Source organism: Pristiophorus japonicus, chromosome 3, assembly GCF_044704955.1.
Source record: "Pristiophorus japonicus isolate sPriJap1 chromosome 3, sPriJap1.hap1, whole genome shotgun sequence".
NCBI classification, from domain to species: domain Eukaryota; kingdom Metazoa; phylum Chordata; class Chondrichthyes; family Pristiophoridae; genus Pristiophorus; species Pristiophorus japonicus.
Genome location: NC_091979.1, coordinates 115,754,378 through 115,771,364, shown reverse-complemented (window position 1 = coordinate 115,771,364; position 16,987 = coordinate 115,754,378). Strand labels below are relative to the sequence as shown.

General features: G+C 45.0%; 1 protein-coding gene across 1 annotated transcript in view; it reads left to right on the top strand.

Annotated features, from left to right (window-relative positions):
* The window catches only part of dnah9l (dynein, axonemal, heavy polypeptide 9 like), a 668,659-nt gene that overhangs the window by 305,079 nt on the left and 346,593 nt on the right, over positions 1 to 16,987 (top strand). The window lies entirely within an intron of this gene.

Below are 16,987 nucleotides of genomic sequence, written 5' to 3'. Positions count from 1 at the left end.
ATTGCACTTGAGAAGTGGTGGGTGGTGAGCTGCCTTCTTAAACCGCTGCAGTCCATGTGGTGAAGATACTTGCATGGTTTTGTTAGGTAAGGAGTTCCAGGATTTTGACCCAGCAACGATAAAGGAACAGCAATATATTTCCAAGTCAGGATGGTGTGCAACTGAGAGGGGAACTAGAAGGTGGTGGTGTTCCCATGCATCTGCTGCTCTGCTCCTTCTAGGTGATAGAGATAGTGGGTTTGGGAGGTGCTGTTGAAGAAGCCTTGGTGAATTGCTGCAGTGCATTTTGTAGAAGCAGCCACGGTGTGCTGGTGGTGGAGGTAATTAATGTTTAAGGTGGTGGATGGGAGCTGATCAAGCAGGCTGCTTTGTCCTGGATGGTGGCAAGCTCCTTGAGTGTTGTTGGAGTTGCACTCATCCAGGTAAGTGGAGAGTATTCCATCACACTCCTGATTTGTGCCTTGCAGATCGTGGAAAGGCTTTGGGAGTCAGGAGGTGAGTCGCTTGCTGCAGAATATCCAACGACTGACCTGCTCTTGTTGCCACAATATTCATGTGGCTGATCCAGTTAAGTTTCTGGGCAACGGTGACCCCCAGGATGTTCATCGATGATGCAACTGAATGTCAAGCGGAGGTGGTTAAACTCTCTCTTGTTGATGTTCATTGCCTGACACTTGTATGGCGCGAATGTTACTTGCCATTTATCTGCCAAGCCTGGATGTTGTCCAGGTCTTGCTACATGCGGGAATGAACTGCTTCATTATCTGAGGAATTGTGAATAGAACTGAACACTGCAATCATCAGCAAACATCCCACTTTTGACCTTATAATGGAGGGAAGGTCATTGATGAAGCAGCTGAAGATAATTGGGCCTAGGACATTGCTCTGAGGAACTCCTGCAGCGATGTCCTGGAGCTGAGAGGATTGGCCTCCAACAACCACATTATCTTCCTTTTGTGCTAGGTATAATGTAAACCAATGAAGAGTTTTCCCCTTGATCCCCATTGACTTCAATTTTACCAGGGCACCTTAGTGCCACACTCGATCAAATGCTGCCTTGATGTTAAGGACAGTCACTCTCACCTCACCTCTGGAATTCAGCTCTTTTGTCCATGTTTGGACCAAGGCTGTAATGGGGTCTGGAGCTGAGCGATCCTGGCAGAACTCAAATTGGGGTTTGATAGCACTGTCAACGACACCTTCCATCACTTTGCTGATGACCGAGAGTAGGCTGATGGGATGGTAGTAGGCCAGATTGGATTTGTCCTGCTTTTTGTGGACAGGACATACCTGGTCAATTTTCCACTTTGTTGGATAGATGCGAGTATTGTAGCTGAACTGGAACTACTTTGCTAGAGGGGAGGCTAGTTCTTGAGTACAAGTCTGTAGCACTACAGTGGGGATGTTGTCTGGGCTCAAAGCCTTTGCCGTATCCAGAGCACTCAGCCATTTCTTGATATTACGTGGAGTAAATCGAATTGGCTGAAGACTGGCTTCTGTGATAGTGGGGACCTCAGGAGGAAGCCGAGATGGTTAATTCACTTGGCACTTCTAGCTGAACATGGTTGCGAACGCTTCAGCCTTGTCTTTTGCATTTAATATGCTGGGCTCCACCATCATTGAGGATGAGCCGCCTCCTCCCGTTAGTTGTTTAATTGTCCAATGCCATTCATGACTGGATGTGGCAGGACTGCAGAGCTTTGATCTGATCCGTTGGTTGTGGGATCATTTAACTCTGCTTATATCATGCTGCTTCCGTTGTTTAGCATGCATGTACTCATTTTCAGGTATGCCTGGTATTGTTCCTGGCATGCTCTTCTACATTTCATTGAACCAGAGTTGGTCACCTGGTTTGATGGTAATGGTAGACTGAGGGATATGCTGTGCCATGCCAGATTGTGATGGAATACAATTCTGCTGCTTCTGATGGCTGAGTGCCTCATGTATGCCCAATTTTGAACTGCTAGATCTGTTCTGAATCTATTCCATTTAGCACGGTGGTAGTGGCACAATGGAGGGTGAAGACAGGACTCTGTCTCCACAAGGACTCAGTTGTATCAGATCCACTCAGTGCGCAGTTGTCACTCCTACCAATACTGCATCTGCAACAGGTAGATTGATGAGAATGAGCTCAAATAGATTTTTCTCTCGTGTTGGTTCTCTCACCACATGCCGCAATCCCAGTCTGGCATCTATGCCCTTCATGACTTAGCCAGTAGTGCTGCTACCGAGCCACTGAAGTCCCCCACCCAGAGTACATTCTGTGCCCTTGTCCCTGATGCAATGAAACTTCATGGGGTTTGGAGTCAATGTTGAAGATTCCCAGGGCCCTTCCCTCCTGACTTTTTACACTGTGCTGCCATCTCTGGTGGGTCTGTCTGCCAGTGGGACAGGACATACCCAGGAATGGTGATGGAGGAGTCTGGGATATTGGCTGAAAGGTATGATTCCGTGAGTATGACTATGTCAGGCTATTGCTTGCCTAGTCTGTGGGATGGCTTTCCCAATTTTGGTAACAGTCCCCAGATGTTAGTGAGGAGGACTTTTCAAGGTTAACTTTTGTGCCTTTGTTGTGTCTGAATCCGATGCAGGTTTCCTTTCCTAGAGGATATTGTGATCCAGATGGGTTTTTCTGACAATCCGATAGTTTCTTGGTCACCGTTTCTGATACTACATTACGATAGTATAGTGGTATTGTTGTGTATCGAGAAAGAGTCAGACTGAACACTGTGAGCACAAAGTAAAGTGTGACCTGAGTCTTTTATTGCAGGTCTCCAGAGTGCCTCTCCAATCAGTGAAGTCTTCTTAAATACCTGAGCTCTCAAGGAATTATGGGATCCCATGGGACTCCGGGAAATGAGCCCTCTGGTGGCTGTACAGAGTAAATACAAGTCCACATATATAACAACATTCCCCCCCAAAGTCAATAGAGTAACTATTTACAATGTGAGTCGCTCTGGGGCCCTTCTTGCCCTGGTTGATCATCTCGGTGTGAAAGCTGGTGTTGTTGAATCATTTGTTGGGCCCTTGCTGGGCCGCTGTGCAGCTGGCCTTGCTGGGATGCCTGGTGTGCTGGGCCCTGCTGGGTTTCTGTGGATGATTGGTTCTGCTTCATGGTCAACCGTGGTGTCTGTTGCCACTGGTGTGTGTGTTGGAGGATCAAAAAAGGTAGGATCCAAGGTGGGTTGCTCAGAGTAGTCTGTGAATCTGAGTTTGATTTGGTCTAAGTGTTTCTGGTGAATGAGTCCATTTGAAAGTTTGACCCGAAACACCCTGCTCCCCTCTTTGACCACGACAGTGCTGGGAAGGCACTTGGGACCTTGTCCATAATTTAATACAAATATAGGATCATTGACTTCAATCTCGCGAGACACATTTGCACTATCATGCTATCATGTTGAAGCCGCCTGCTCTCTACCTGTTCATGTAGATCAGGGTGAACTAACGAGAGCCTTGTCTTAAGTGCTCTTTTCATGAGCAGTTCAGCAGGTGGGATCCCAATGAGTGAGTGTGGTCTCGTGCGGTAGCTAAGCAGGACTCGGGATAGCCGAGTCTGCAGTGAGCCTTCAGTTACGCTCTTCAAACCTTGATGGTTTGCTCTGCTCTCTCTGCCTGACCATTGGATGCTAGTTTAAACGGGGCAGATGTGACATGTTTTATCCCGTTACGGGTCATAAATTCTTTGGACTCGGCACTGGTAAAACATGGCCCGTTGTCGCTCACCAGGACATCAGGTAAGCCGTGTGTGGCAAACTTGGCCCACAGGCTTTCAGTGGTGGCAGCGGATGTGCTAGCTGACATTATCTCACATCCACTTGGAGTACGTGTCTACAACCACAAGGAACATTTTACCCAAGAATGGGCCAGCATAGTTGACGTGTACCCTAGACCACGGTTTGGAGGGCCAAGAGCATAAACTTAGCGGCGCCTCCCTGGGTACATTGCTTAACTGCGAGCATGTAGTACATCTGTGAACGCAGGACTCTTAAGTCCGCATCGATACCGGGCCACCACACGTGGGATCTGGCTATCGCTTTCATCATTACGATGCTTGGGTGGGTACTGTGGAGGTCATTGATGAAGGTGTCTCTGCCCTTCTTGGGGACCACTAGTCGATTGCCCCACAGAAGGCAGTCTGCCTGGATAGACAGTTCATCTTTGCGCTGCTGAAACGGCTTTATCTCTTCCTGCATTTCCACTGGGACACTGGACCAGCTCCCATGAAGCACACAGCTTTGGACTAGAGATAATAAGGAGTCCTGGCTTGTCCAGGTTTTGATCTACCGGGCAGTGACGGGTGATTGCTCACTCTCAAATGCTTCCATAACCATGGCTAGATCTGCGAGCTGTGCCATTTCTACCCCTGTGGTGGGTAATGGCAGCCTACTGAGAGCTTCGGCGCAGTTTTCTGTGCCTGGCCTGTGGCAGATGGCGTAGTTGTATGCGGAGGACGTGAGCGCCTTTTACAAAGGCATTTTCTTGGCTTTTGCCCCAAACCCATTTGCCCCCTTTTCGTAGTAAGACATGTCGTGGTTCTAGCAGGGTGCTGAGACCCGGTAAGAAGTTACCAAAGTAATTCAGAGTCCCAGAAACGACTGCAGTTCCGTCACGTTCTGTGGCCTCGGTGCGTTCTCGATTGCCTCCGTCTTCGCGTTGGTGGGCCTGATGCCGTCCGCCGCAATCCTCCTTCCCAGGAACTCCATTTCAGGCGCCAGGAAAACGCACTTCGAGCATTTTAACCTGAGCCCCACACGGTTGAGTCGACTAAAAACCTCCTTCAGGTTCTGCAGATGCTCGACTGTGTTCCAACGTGTGACCAAGATGTCGTCCTGGTAGACCACGATGTGCGGGACTGACTTCAGTAAACTTTCCATGTTTCTCTGGAATATCGCCGCTGCTGATCGGATTCCAAACGAGCATCTGTTATAAACAAAAAGACCTTTGTGCGTGTTGATGCAGGTCAGTGCCTTTGATGATTCCTCCAGTTCCTGCGTCATGTTGGCTGAAGTCAGATCCAGCTTCGTGAACGTCTTTCCTCCCGCCAGCGTTGCAAAGAGGTCGTCGGCTTTGGGTAGTGGGTATTGGTCCTGCAGGGAGAAACGATTGATAGTTACTTTGTAATCGCCACAGATTCTGACGGTGCCGTCTCCCTTGAGGACTGGGACTATAGGACTGGCCCACTCGCTGAACTCGATCGGTGAAATGATGCTCTCTCGTTGCAGCCGGTCTAGCTCGATCTCTACCCTTTCTCTCATCATGTATGGTACTGCTCTCACCTTGTGGTGGATGGGTCGTGCCCCCGGAATTAGGTGATCTGCACTTTTGCTCCTTGGAATTTCCCGATGCCTGGTTCGAACAGCGAAGGAAATTTGTTTAAGACCTGGGCACACGAAGTGTCATCAGCGGGCGATAGCGCTCGGACGTCATCCCAGTTCCAGCGTATCTTTCCCAGCCAGCTCCTGCCGAGCAGCGTGGGACCATCGACCGGCACAACCCAGAGTGATAGTTTGTGCACCGCTCCATCGTATAAGACCTTTACGGTAGCACTGCCGATTACAGGAATCAGTTCTTTCGTGTAAGTTCTTAGTTTCGTGCGAACTGGAGTTAAGACTGGCCTTGAGGCCTTGTTGCACCACAATCTTTCGAAAGTCTTTTTGCCCATGATCGACTGGCTCGCGCCCGTGTCCAGCTGCATTGACATCGGGAGTCCATTTAGTTCAACATTCAGCATTGTTGGGGGACAATTCGTGGAGAATGTGTGCACCCCATATACTCTGCCTCCTCTATCTGAGGCTCTGGTTCGTACTGATCCTCCATGGATCTGTCCTCCTCTGCAACGTGATGGTTTGCAGGTGTAACAGGCTTAGCAGCTCGCCTGCACACTCGTTGTAGGTGTCCCATTGTTCCACAGCACTTGCAAACGTATCCTTTGAATCGGCATGAATGGAAATGATGATCACCCCCACAGCGCCAACAAGGTGTTAATGGCCTTGCATTCATCACCCTTGATGATGGACTCTAAGATATCTGCAGATGTGTAGCTGCAGGCATGTGTGACCTGCCCTGTACGTTACGATTCAAAAACAACATCACTTTGTTCACAGTGCTTGTAGCAACACTTGTGTGCTGAGAGATTTGCTTAGTATTGTCACTGGTGGCAATGAACGTCTGGGCTATTGCTATGGCCTTTCTCATGGTTGGGGTCTCTACAGTCAAAAGCTTGGTTTCGTGACCAATGTCAAGTACGAAAAAGTCGTTGATCATGTGCTCCAAATGTCCTTCAAATTCGCAATATCCTGCAAGGCGTCTCGACTCGGTAACATAACTCAGCTCTTCCTGGCCTTCAGACCTTTTGTAGGTGTAGAACCGGTACCTCAGCATCAGAACGCTTTCCTTCGGGTTCAAATGCTCTCGGACTAGTGTGCATAAATCGTCGTACGATTTCTCCATGGGTTTCGCTGGAGTGAGCAGATTCTTCATGAGGCCTTACGTTGGTGCCCCACAGACGGTGAGGAGGATCGCTCTACGTTTGGCAGTGCTCTCTTCCCCATCTAGCTTGTTGGCCACAAAGTATTGGTCGAGTCGCTCCACAAAAGTTTCCCAATCACCTCCCTCCGAAAATTTCTCTAGGCTGCCCATTGTTCCCTGCATCTTTGGATTCGCTATCTGTATCTCGTTGCCAGTTGTTGTGTATGGAGAAAGAGTCAGACTGAACACTGTGAGCTCAAAGTAAAGTGTGACCTTCGTCTTTTATTGCAGGTCTCCAGAGTGCTTCTCCAACCTGTGAAGCCTTCTTAAATACCTGTGCTCCCAAGGGATTCTGGGATCCCTTGGGACTCCGGGGAATGAGCCCTCTGGTGGCTATTCAGAGTAAATACAAGTCCACATATATAACAGGTATAATGCACAAAAAGAAGCAGCTGCACTGAAAATGCAGTTAGGGACCAGCTTGTAATAATTTAAGTTGCAGGTATATCCAAACTTAATTCACTTTTATTAGAGGAAAGATTTCAAGTATATAAAAGCATAGTTTGAAGCATTGGTGAATTTAGAACTGATTGACTAGGGACTTGAGTGCTGAAGGCATGAGATATATTACATGAGAGATTCTGGGAGCCTTCTCCCTTAGCAAACCTTGATTTTTGACACATTGCTCAGGTCCTTTTGAGCTTGCTATAATTCTTGGCCTTTTAAGCCAAAAATAATTTCTCCTGGAAGGGTTATAGATACTTCAAATAAAATTAGCTGTATCGACTTCAATGTAACTTTACAGTCTCCCAGATGGCAAGGTGAAGATTATTATCGAAGGATGCAAAGAAGTATGCAGTGGGGCCCCAGGGGTCGGTATTCGGACCATTAATTTTCTTGTATATAAATGACCTGGACTTGGGTATAGGAAGTGCAATTGCGAAGTTTGAGTATGATACAAGCTTGGCTACATCGCTTACATTGGCCTAATAGTAACAGACTTCAGGAGGACATAGGCAGACTGTGAAATGGGCAGACACATGGCAGATGCATTCTAATGCAGGTAAGTGTGAAGTGATGCACTTTGGGAGAAAAACATGGAGAGGCAGTATAATCTAAATTATACTATTTTGACAGGGGTGCAAGAACGGAGGGACCTCGGGTTCATATTCACAATTCTTTGAAGGTGGCAGGTAAAGTTGATAAGGTGGTTAAAAACACATATGGGATACTTGGCTTTGTAAATAGGGGCAATGAATACAAAAACAAAGAAGTTATACTAAATCTTTAAAAAATCTCTGGTTAGACTTCAGCTGGAGTATTGTGTACAATTCTGGATACCACACTTTAGGAAGGATGTCAAAGCCTTGGAGAGAGCACACAGGAGATTTACCAGGATGATACCAGGGATAAGGGAGTTCAGTTATGTGGAGAGATTGGAGAAGCTGGTATTGCTTTCCTTGGAGCGACCTAATAGAGGTATTCAAAATTGATGAGTTTTGATAGAGCAAATAGGGAGAAACTATTTCCTCTGTCAAGTGGGTTGGTAACCAGAGGTCATTAAATAATGGCAAAAGAACTAGAGGAGAAATGAGGAGACATTCCTTCACACACACAGTTGGAACACACTACCTGAAAGGGCGGTGGCATCAGATTCTGTAGGAACTTTTAAACTGTAATTGAACATGTACTTGAAGAGGACTAATTTTCAGGGTTATGAGGAAAAAGCAGGGGTGGGACCAACTTGGACACCTCTTCCAAAGTGCTGGCACAGGCATGATGGGCCAAATGATCTCCTTTGGTGCTGTAAGATTCTATGGGGCTGAAATTGGTGAAGGCCAAGGCCCGCCCAAGTGCCGCCCAAAAGGCTGCCGCGTGATTGGGCGGTACTTTGCCTGGAAAATTCCTCTAAAAGAGGTGGCAGTAACGCCGGATGGCCAAACAATGACTTACACAGTCAATCTGGGCGACAGCTGGCAGGGGCTCTCAATCTCAGCAGCAAAGGCTCTTGCTGCCCAAGTGCCGCCGAGGATGGAGTCAGGCCCAGGGAGGGTGGAAGACCTGTAAATAAAAATCATAGGAAACAAAAAAAACAACAGAACACCTTCAGGGGACCCCATCCAGGTAAGTCGCTGTAACAAAAAATTGAAAATATTTTCACTAACCTTTTTTTCCCTTCTTCATACCGACCGTTGGGGTTAGAACAGCCTCCACACAGCAGTCCTGCTGGCGCCGACTCCCACCCACACCAATCTGGCAGGTTGGCGGGCGGGAGGCCGGCAGTACTCCCCTCCCGTCCGCTCCAGCCCAAGTGGAAAATGGTGAGGAGAGGAAAACGACAGCAAAACTCAGCGGCAGCAGACGGCAAGGCCACCAATATCGGGGCCTATGATTCTATTTTCTTGATTCTAGGAACAGCCAAAAGTTGTGATTCATGTTGGAACCAATAACATAAAAAGGATTAGAGCTGAAATGCTTAAAAAGCAGGTTCAGCAGCTAGGAGATGGATTAAAGAGGAGGACATTGAGGGTGGTAATCCCAGGATTGTTCCCAGTGCCACCTGGCAGTTAGTATAGTAACAGCAAGATGAGGGAGTTAAATGTGTGGCCAGAGAGATTGTGTAGAAGGGATGGGTTCAGATTCCTGGGACATAGAAACCAGTTCTAAGACACAAAGGACTTATACAGGATGTATGGGCTTCACCTGAATGAGGCTAACTAATAATAAAGGACAAATCAAAAGGAGGAGGGATTAAAATGAGTAATATTCCAAAACATGCAAAGGCAGCTTGGAGTTGCAATAATACGGATTACATCGGATATACAGCACAGAAACAGACCATTCGGCTCAACCAGTCCATGCCGGTGTTTATGCAGCAAGACCTGGACAATATTCAAGCTTGGGCTGATAAGTGGCAAGTAACATTCGGGCCACACAAGTGCCAAGTAATGACTATCTTCAACAGGTGAGAGTCTAACAACCTCCTCTTGACATTCAACGACATTACCATCGCCGTGCCCCCCACCATCAACATCCTGGGGGTAACCATTGACCAGAAACTTAACTGGACCAGTCACATAAATACTGTGGCTACAAGAGCAGGTCAGAGGCTGGGTATTCTGTGGTGAGTGTCTCACCTCCTGACTCCCCAAAACCTTTCCACCATCTACAAGGCATAAGTCAGGAGTGTGATGGAATACTCTCCACTTGCCTGGATGAGTGCAACTCCAACAACACTCAAAAAGCTCGACACCATCCAGAACAAAACAGTCCACTTGACTGGCACCTCATCCACCACCTTAAACATTCTCTCCATCCACCACTGGTGCTGTGTGGCTGCAATGTATACTATCTACAAGATGCACTGCAGAAACTCGTCAAGGATTCTTTGGCAGCACCTCCCAAACACGACCTCTACCACCTAGAAGGACAAGGGCATCAGTTGCGAGGGAACACCATCACCTGCAAGTTTCCCTCCAAGTTACACACCATCCTGACTTGGAAATATATCGCCGGTCCTTCATCATCTCAGAGCCGAAATCCTGGAACTCCTTCCCTAACATCACTATAGAAGTACCTTCAGCACAGGGACTGCAGCGGTTCAAGAAGGTGGCTTACCACTACTTTCTTAAGGGCAATTAGGGATGAGCAATGAATGCCGGCTTTGCCAGTGATGACCACATCCCGTGAACAAATTTTTTTTTAAATCACCTGTTTGATTATTTTTTATACCTGGTTATTACATTTTAGTGATCAGTGTACATGGACCCTTAAATCTCTTTGGACCTTCACTGTTCCTAGCTTCTCACCATTTATAAAATAGTTAGATCTGTAATTTTTTCATCTGAAATGTATGACTTCACACTTGCCTGTGTTGAAATCCTTTTGCCACAGTTTTGCCCACTCACTTAATCTATCACTGTCTCTTTAATTTTATGCTCTTGTCTACAATACTTACTATGCCAGCAATCTTTGTGTCATCGGCAGCCTTGGATATATGGCCTTCTATTGCATTATCTGTCATTAATGAATATAGTGAATAGTTGAGGACCCAGCACAGATCTTTTGTGGGACACCACTGGTCACTTCCTTCCAATTCAAGTACATAGCCATTATCCTTACTCTCTGTCTTCTATCACCTAATTAATCTCCGAACCAGGTAAATAATTTGCTTCAATTCCATCAGCTTTAATTTTAGCTAACAGTTTTTACGTGGAACCTTATCGAATGCCTCCTGGAAGTCCATATAAACTACGTCCATAAATATTCCCTGTCTACAACTTTAGTTACTTCCTCAAAAAATTGAATTGGGTTCAATAGACATGACCTACCCTTTATAAATCCATATTGGATCTCTCATCAGCCCAAACTTCTCTAATTGCTCAGTCAATCTGTTCTACATAAGAACATAAGAACATAAGAAACAGGAGCAGGATTAGGCCATTTGGCCCATTGAGCCTGTTCCGCCATTCAATAAGAACATAAGAACATAAGAAATAGGAACAGGAGTAGGCCATATGGCCCCTCGAGCCTGCCCCGCCATTCAATATCTGATCTTGGACTCAGCTCCACTTCCCCGCCCACTCCCCATAACCCCTTAGCGTTTAAGAAACTCTCTATTTCTGTCTTAAATTTATTCAATGTCCCAGCTTCCACAGCTCTCTGAGGCAGAGAATTCCACAGATTTACAACCCTCTGAGAATAAATTCCTCCTCATCTCTGTTTTAAATGGGTGGCGCCTTATTCTAAGATCATGCCCTCTAGTTCTAGTCTCCCCCATCAGTGGAAATGTTCTCTCTGCATCCACCTTGTCAAGCCTCCTCATAATCTTATACGTTTCGATAAAATCACCTCTCATTCTTCTGAATTCCAATGAATAGAGGCCGAACCTACTCAACCTTTCCTCGTAATTCAACCCCCTCATCCCCGGAATCAACCTGGTGAACCTTCTCTGAACTGCCTCCAAAGCAAATATATCCTTTCATAAATATGGAAACCAAAACTGCATGCAGTATTCCAGGTGTGGCCTCACCAATACCTTGTATAGCTGTAGCAAGACTTCTCTGCTTTTATACTCCATCCCCTTTGCAATAAAGATCCTGGCCGATCGGATCCTGGCCTCAACTCCACTTCCCCGCCTGCTCCCCATAACCCTTGACTTCCTTATCATTCAAAAATCTGTCTATCGCCACCTTAAAAATATTCAAAGACCCAGCCTCCACAGTTTATTGGGGTAGAGAATTCCAAAAATTCACGACCCTCTGAGAGAAGAAATTCCTCCTCATTTCTGTTTTAAATGAGTGGCCCCTTATTTTGAAAATATGTCCCCTAGTTCTATATTCCCCCGTGAGGGGAAACATCCTCTCTTCATCTACCCTGTCAAGCCCCCTCAGAATCTTATACATTTCAATAAGATCACCTCTCATTCTTCTAAACTCCAATGAGTATAGGCCCAACCTGCTCAACCTTTTTTCATACGACAAAACCCCTCCATCTTAGGAATCAACCAAGTGAACCTTCTCTGAACTGCCTCCAATGCAAATATATCCTTCCTTAAATAAGGAGACCAAAACTGTACGCAGCACTCTAGGTGTGGTCTCACCAATACCCTGTACAGTTGGAGCAGGACTTCCTTACTTTTATATCCATCCCCCTTGCAATAAAGGGCAACATTCCATTTGCCTTCCTAATTACTTGCTGTACCTGCATGCTAACTTTGCTGTGTTTCATGTACAAGAACCCCCAGATCCCTCCGTACTGTAGCATTTTGTAATCTCTCCCCACTTAAATAATTTCCTTTTTTATTATTGCTACCAAAGTGGATAACCACCTTTTCCCACATTATAGTCCATCTGCCAAATTCTTGCTCACTCACTGAGCCGATCTATATCCCTTCGTAGATTCTTTGCGACATCCTCACAACTTGATTTCCAACCTATCTTTATATCATCAGCAAATTTGGCTACATTACACTCAGTCTCTTCATCCAAGTCATGAATATAAATTGTAAATAGTTGAGGCCCTAGCACTGATCCCTGTGGCACCCCACTAGTTACAGTTTGCCAACCTGAAAATGAACCATTTATCCCAACTCTGTTTTTTGTTAGATAGCCAATCCTCTATCCAAGCTAAAATATGACTCCCCAATCACGTGAGCTCTTATTTTGTGCAGTAACCTTTTATGTGGCAGCTTATCGAATGTTTTCTGGAAATCCAAATACACGACATCTACTAGGGGACCAAGGGTCTAGCGAGAAGGAGGAACTGAAGGAAATCCTTATTAGGCAGGAAATTGTGTTAGGGAAATTGATGGGATTGAAGGCCGATAAATCCCTAGAGCCTGATAGTCTGCATCCCAGAGTACTTAAGGAAATGGCCCTAGAAATAGTGGATGAATTGGTGATCATTTTCCAACAGTCTATCGACTCTGGATCAGTTCCTATGGACTGGAGGGTAGCAAATGTAACACCACTTTTTAAAAAAGGAGGGAGAGAGAAAACGGGGAATTATAGATGGGTTAGCCTGACATCAGTAGTGGGGGAAAATGTTGAAATCAATTGCTAAAGATGAAATAGCAGCGCATTTGGAAAGCGGTGACAGGATCGGTCCAAGTCAGCATGGATTTATGAAAGGGAAATCAGGTTTGGGAAATCTTCTAGAATTTTTTGAGAATGTAACTAGTAGAGTGGACAAGGGAGAACCAGTGGATGTGGTGTATTTGGACTTTCAAAAGGCTTTTGACAAGGTCCCACACAAGAGATTGGTGTACAAAATTAAAGCACATGGTATTGGGGTAATGTATTGACGTGGATAGAGAACTGGTTAACAGACAGGACGCAGAGAGTCGGGATTAAACCAGGTCCTTTTCAGAATGGCAGGCAGTGACTAGTGGGGTGCCGCAGGGCTCAGTGCTGGGACCCCAGCTATTTACAATATACATCAATGATTTAGATGAAGGAATTGAGAGTAATATCTCCAAGTTTGCAGATGACACTAAGATGGGTGGCGGTGTGAGCCGTGAGGAGGATGCTAAGAGGCTGCAGGGTGACTTGGACAGGTTAGGTGAGTGGGCAAATGCATGGCAGATGCAGTATAATGTGGATAAATGTGAGGTTATCCACTTTGGTGGCAAAAACACGAAGGCAGAATATTATCTGAATGGCGGCAGATTAGGAAAAGGGGAGGTGCAACAAGACCTGGATGTCATGGTACATCAGTCATTGCAGGTTGGCATGCAGGTGCAGCAGGCGGTGAAGAAGGCAAATGGCATGTTGGACTTCATAGCTAGGAGATTTGAGTATAGGAGCAGGGAGGTCTTGCTGCAGCTATATAGGGCCTTGGTGAGGCCTCACCTGGAATATTGTGTTCCGTTTTAGTCTCCTAATCTGAGGAAGGACGTTCTTGCTGTTGAGGGAGTGCAGCGAAAGTTCACCAGACTGATTCCCAGGATGGCAGGACTGACATATGAGGAGAGACTGGATCGACTGGGCCTGTATTCACTGGAGTTTAGAAGAATGAGAGGGGATCTCATTGAAACATATACAATTCTGATGGGACTGGACAGGTTAGATGCAGGAAGAATGTTCCCGATGTTGGGGGAGTCCAGAACCAGGGGTCACAGTCTAAGGATAAGGGGTAAGCCATTTAGGACCGAGATGAGGAGAAACTTCTTCACTCGGAGAGTTGTTAACCTATGGAATTCTCTTCCGCAGAGAGTTGTTGATGCCAATTTGTTAGATATATTCAAGAGGGAGTTGGATATGGCCCTTATGGCTAAAGGGATCAAGGGGTATGGAAAGAAAGCGGGAAAGGGGTACTAAGGGGAATGATCAACCATGATCTTATTGAATGTTGGTGCAGGCACAAAGGGCCGAATGGCCTACTCCTGCACCTATTTTCTATGTTTCTATGTTTCTATGTTTCCACTTTATCCATCCTGCTCGTTAAATCCTCAAAGCACTCCAGCAAATTTGTCACAAACATGATTTCCCTTTTTATAAAACCATGCTGAATCTGCTTGACTGCATTATGATTTTCTAAATGTCCTGCTACTACTTCCTTAGTGATGGACTCCAGCATTTTCCCAATGACAGATGTTAGGCTAATGGTCTATAGTTTCCTGCTTTCTGTCTTTCTCCTTTCTTAAATAAGGACGTTACAGTTGCTGTTTTCCAGTCCGCTCGGACCTCTCCAGAATCTAGGGAGTTTTGGTAGATTACAACCAATACATTCACTATCTCTGCAGTCACTTCTTTTAAGACCCTAGCATGCAGGCCATCAGGTCCAGGGAACTTGTCAACCTTTAGTCCCATTGGTTTGTCTAGTGCTTTATCTCTAGTGATAGTGATTGTTGTAACTCCCCACGCCGCTCCCCCCCATCCCCCGCCCCACAATAGCTCCTGATTAGCAATTATTGGGATAACTTTAGTGTCTTCTACCGTGAAGATCGATACAAAATATTTGTTCAAAGTCTCTGTCATTTCCCTGTTTCCCATTATTAATTCCCCAGTCTCATCCTCTAAGGAACCAACATTTACTTTAGCTACTCACTTCCTTTTTATATAACGGTAGAAGCTCTTACTGTCTGCTTTTATATTTCTTGCTAGTTTACTCTCATATGCTATCTTCTCTGTCTTTATCATTTTTTTTAGTCGGCCTTTGCTGGTTTCTAAAAATTTCCCAATCCGCTGACCTTCCACTATTCTTGGCAACATTGTGTGCCTTTGTTTACAATTTGATACCATCCTTTACTTCCTTAGTTAGCCAAGGATAGTTCATCCTTCTCTTAGAGTCTTTGTTTCTCACTGGTTCTTTATTATAGATTCCAGTAACTTCCTCACAAAAGCTGTTAGACTAACAGGTTTCTAATTTCCTGGCTTCTCTCTTTCACCTTTCTTAGTTAATCTAAATTACAATTGCAAAATTAAAAGGCTGTTAAGTTCATTGAACCTCTGTGTACAAGCATGGAAGTTCTATAAGAACATAGGAACAAGAATAGGTCATTCAGCCCATCAAGCTGACTCTAGAATTTTGTAAGCCATGCCAGTTCTATCTCTAACCCTAATTTTGTGCCTGCTAACCATATCTCTTACTAGCCTTACTTCCAAAGGAAGCATCTTTCTTTTAAAGACCTCAATTGATTCAGCATGTTTGGCTTTCACTGGCAGTGCATGCCAACCATCAGCTTTCTATGTTGAAATTCAGTATTTCAACTTGTGCCAGGTTTACAATGCTTCATTGAGAAAAGTCTGCTTTGTTCACTGAGTTTGGAGGTTATCAATATAAACCAAATCCGATCAATTGGAGGACTTTACAATCAGATGTCACTTTCTCCAACTGTTAATTGTGCACAAACTTATGGCATTCTTTAAGATTAGCTGATGGTTTCTGAGTTAAAGAAGTTCTACATAGTAAATAAACTGCTAAAATTCCACTTTTAAAATCATTTTTATTATTCTGCAAATGAACTTTTTGGGCCATAAACAGCTGCTGTCCTATGTGAAGGTTTATTTTCTTAATGACTAATTGCAGCTGCTTTTCCGAGATAAGGAAGATGTTCTGTGGTGTGAATACATTAACTTACTTAATCTGAGCTCTCCTGTACTTGCACCTATAGACGTACCAAGATTGGGAAATATAACATGGAGAGGGATTGGAGCGGTGATTACTTTCAATTAAAGTAAACACTGGATGTTCCATATTTAGGATTTTCTTTCTTTAAATTTATTCTTGGGAAATGGAAGACACTGGCAAAGCATTTATTGCCCATCACTAGCTGAGGGATGGTGTGCTGACTTCTTAAACTGCTGCAGGATGTGTGATGATGCTATGATGTGTGATGCAGACTTGTGGGCTTCCTGTGTCTATTTGTGCAAATCACATTGTTCTGTATCTATTTTTTTTTCAAATGACCAGTGTCTCATGTTTTTTATTTCCAGTAAAAGAAAGTACAGTCTTTTTGACAGGCACAAAATCGCAACATGGGCTAGATATACAAAAATTTACAACACAGTTGAAGGCCATTTGGCCATTACACCTGTGCTGGTTCACTGAAACAATTATCCATTTAGTCCCAATCCCCTGACCTTTTCTAATAAGCTTGTGAATGTTTAATTTTCTAATATTTATCAAGGATAAGTTCATAACATCAGATAATCTCTGTAGCAGCATGGTCATAGTAGCGTTAATTGTGGTAGCAAAAAAGCAGAAACATTTGTGACAGTTAGGAGGCCCCCCCCACCAAACCTCTGACTCCTCACCACCCCAGCCCTGCTATGTTATGAGAATGAAATGCTGCAAATTTTGGGGAGAGGTCATTAAGAGTGTCACAACTAGGAGAGCAGGATGGTATGTGCTAGTTCTGGGTCCATGACAAACTTCAGCTTCTCTTTCTTCTCATCCTATTGAACCCCATGTTAATTGTCAGCAAGCTCGATCATGAAACCCTTATGTTACTCTTACTATGAGTTACATGTAAACTCTATACATCAGGAAACCATTCCTTCCTCTTTTCTTCCTT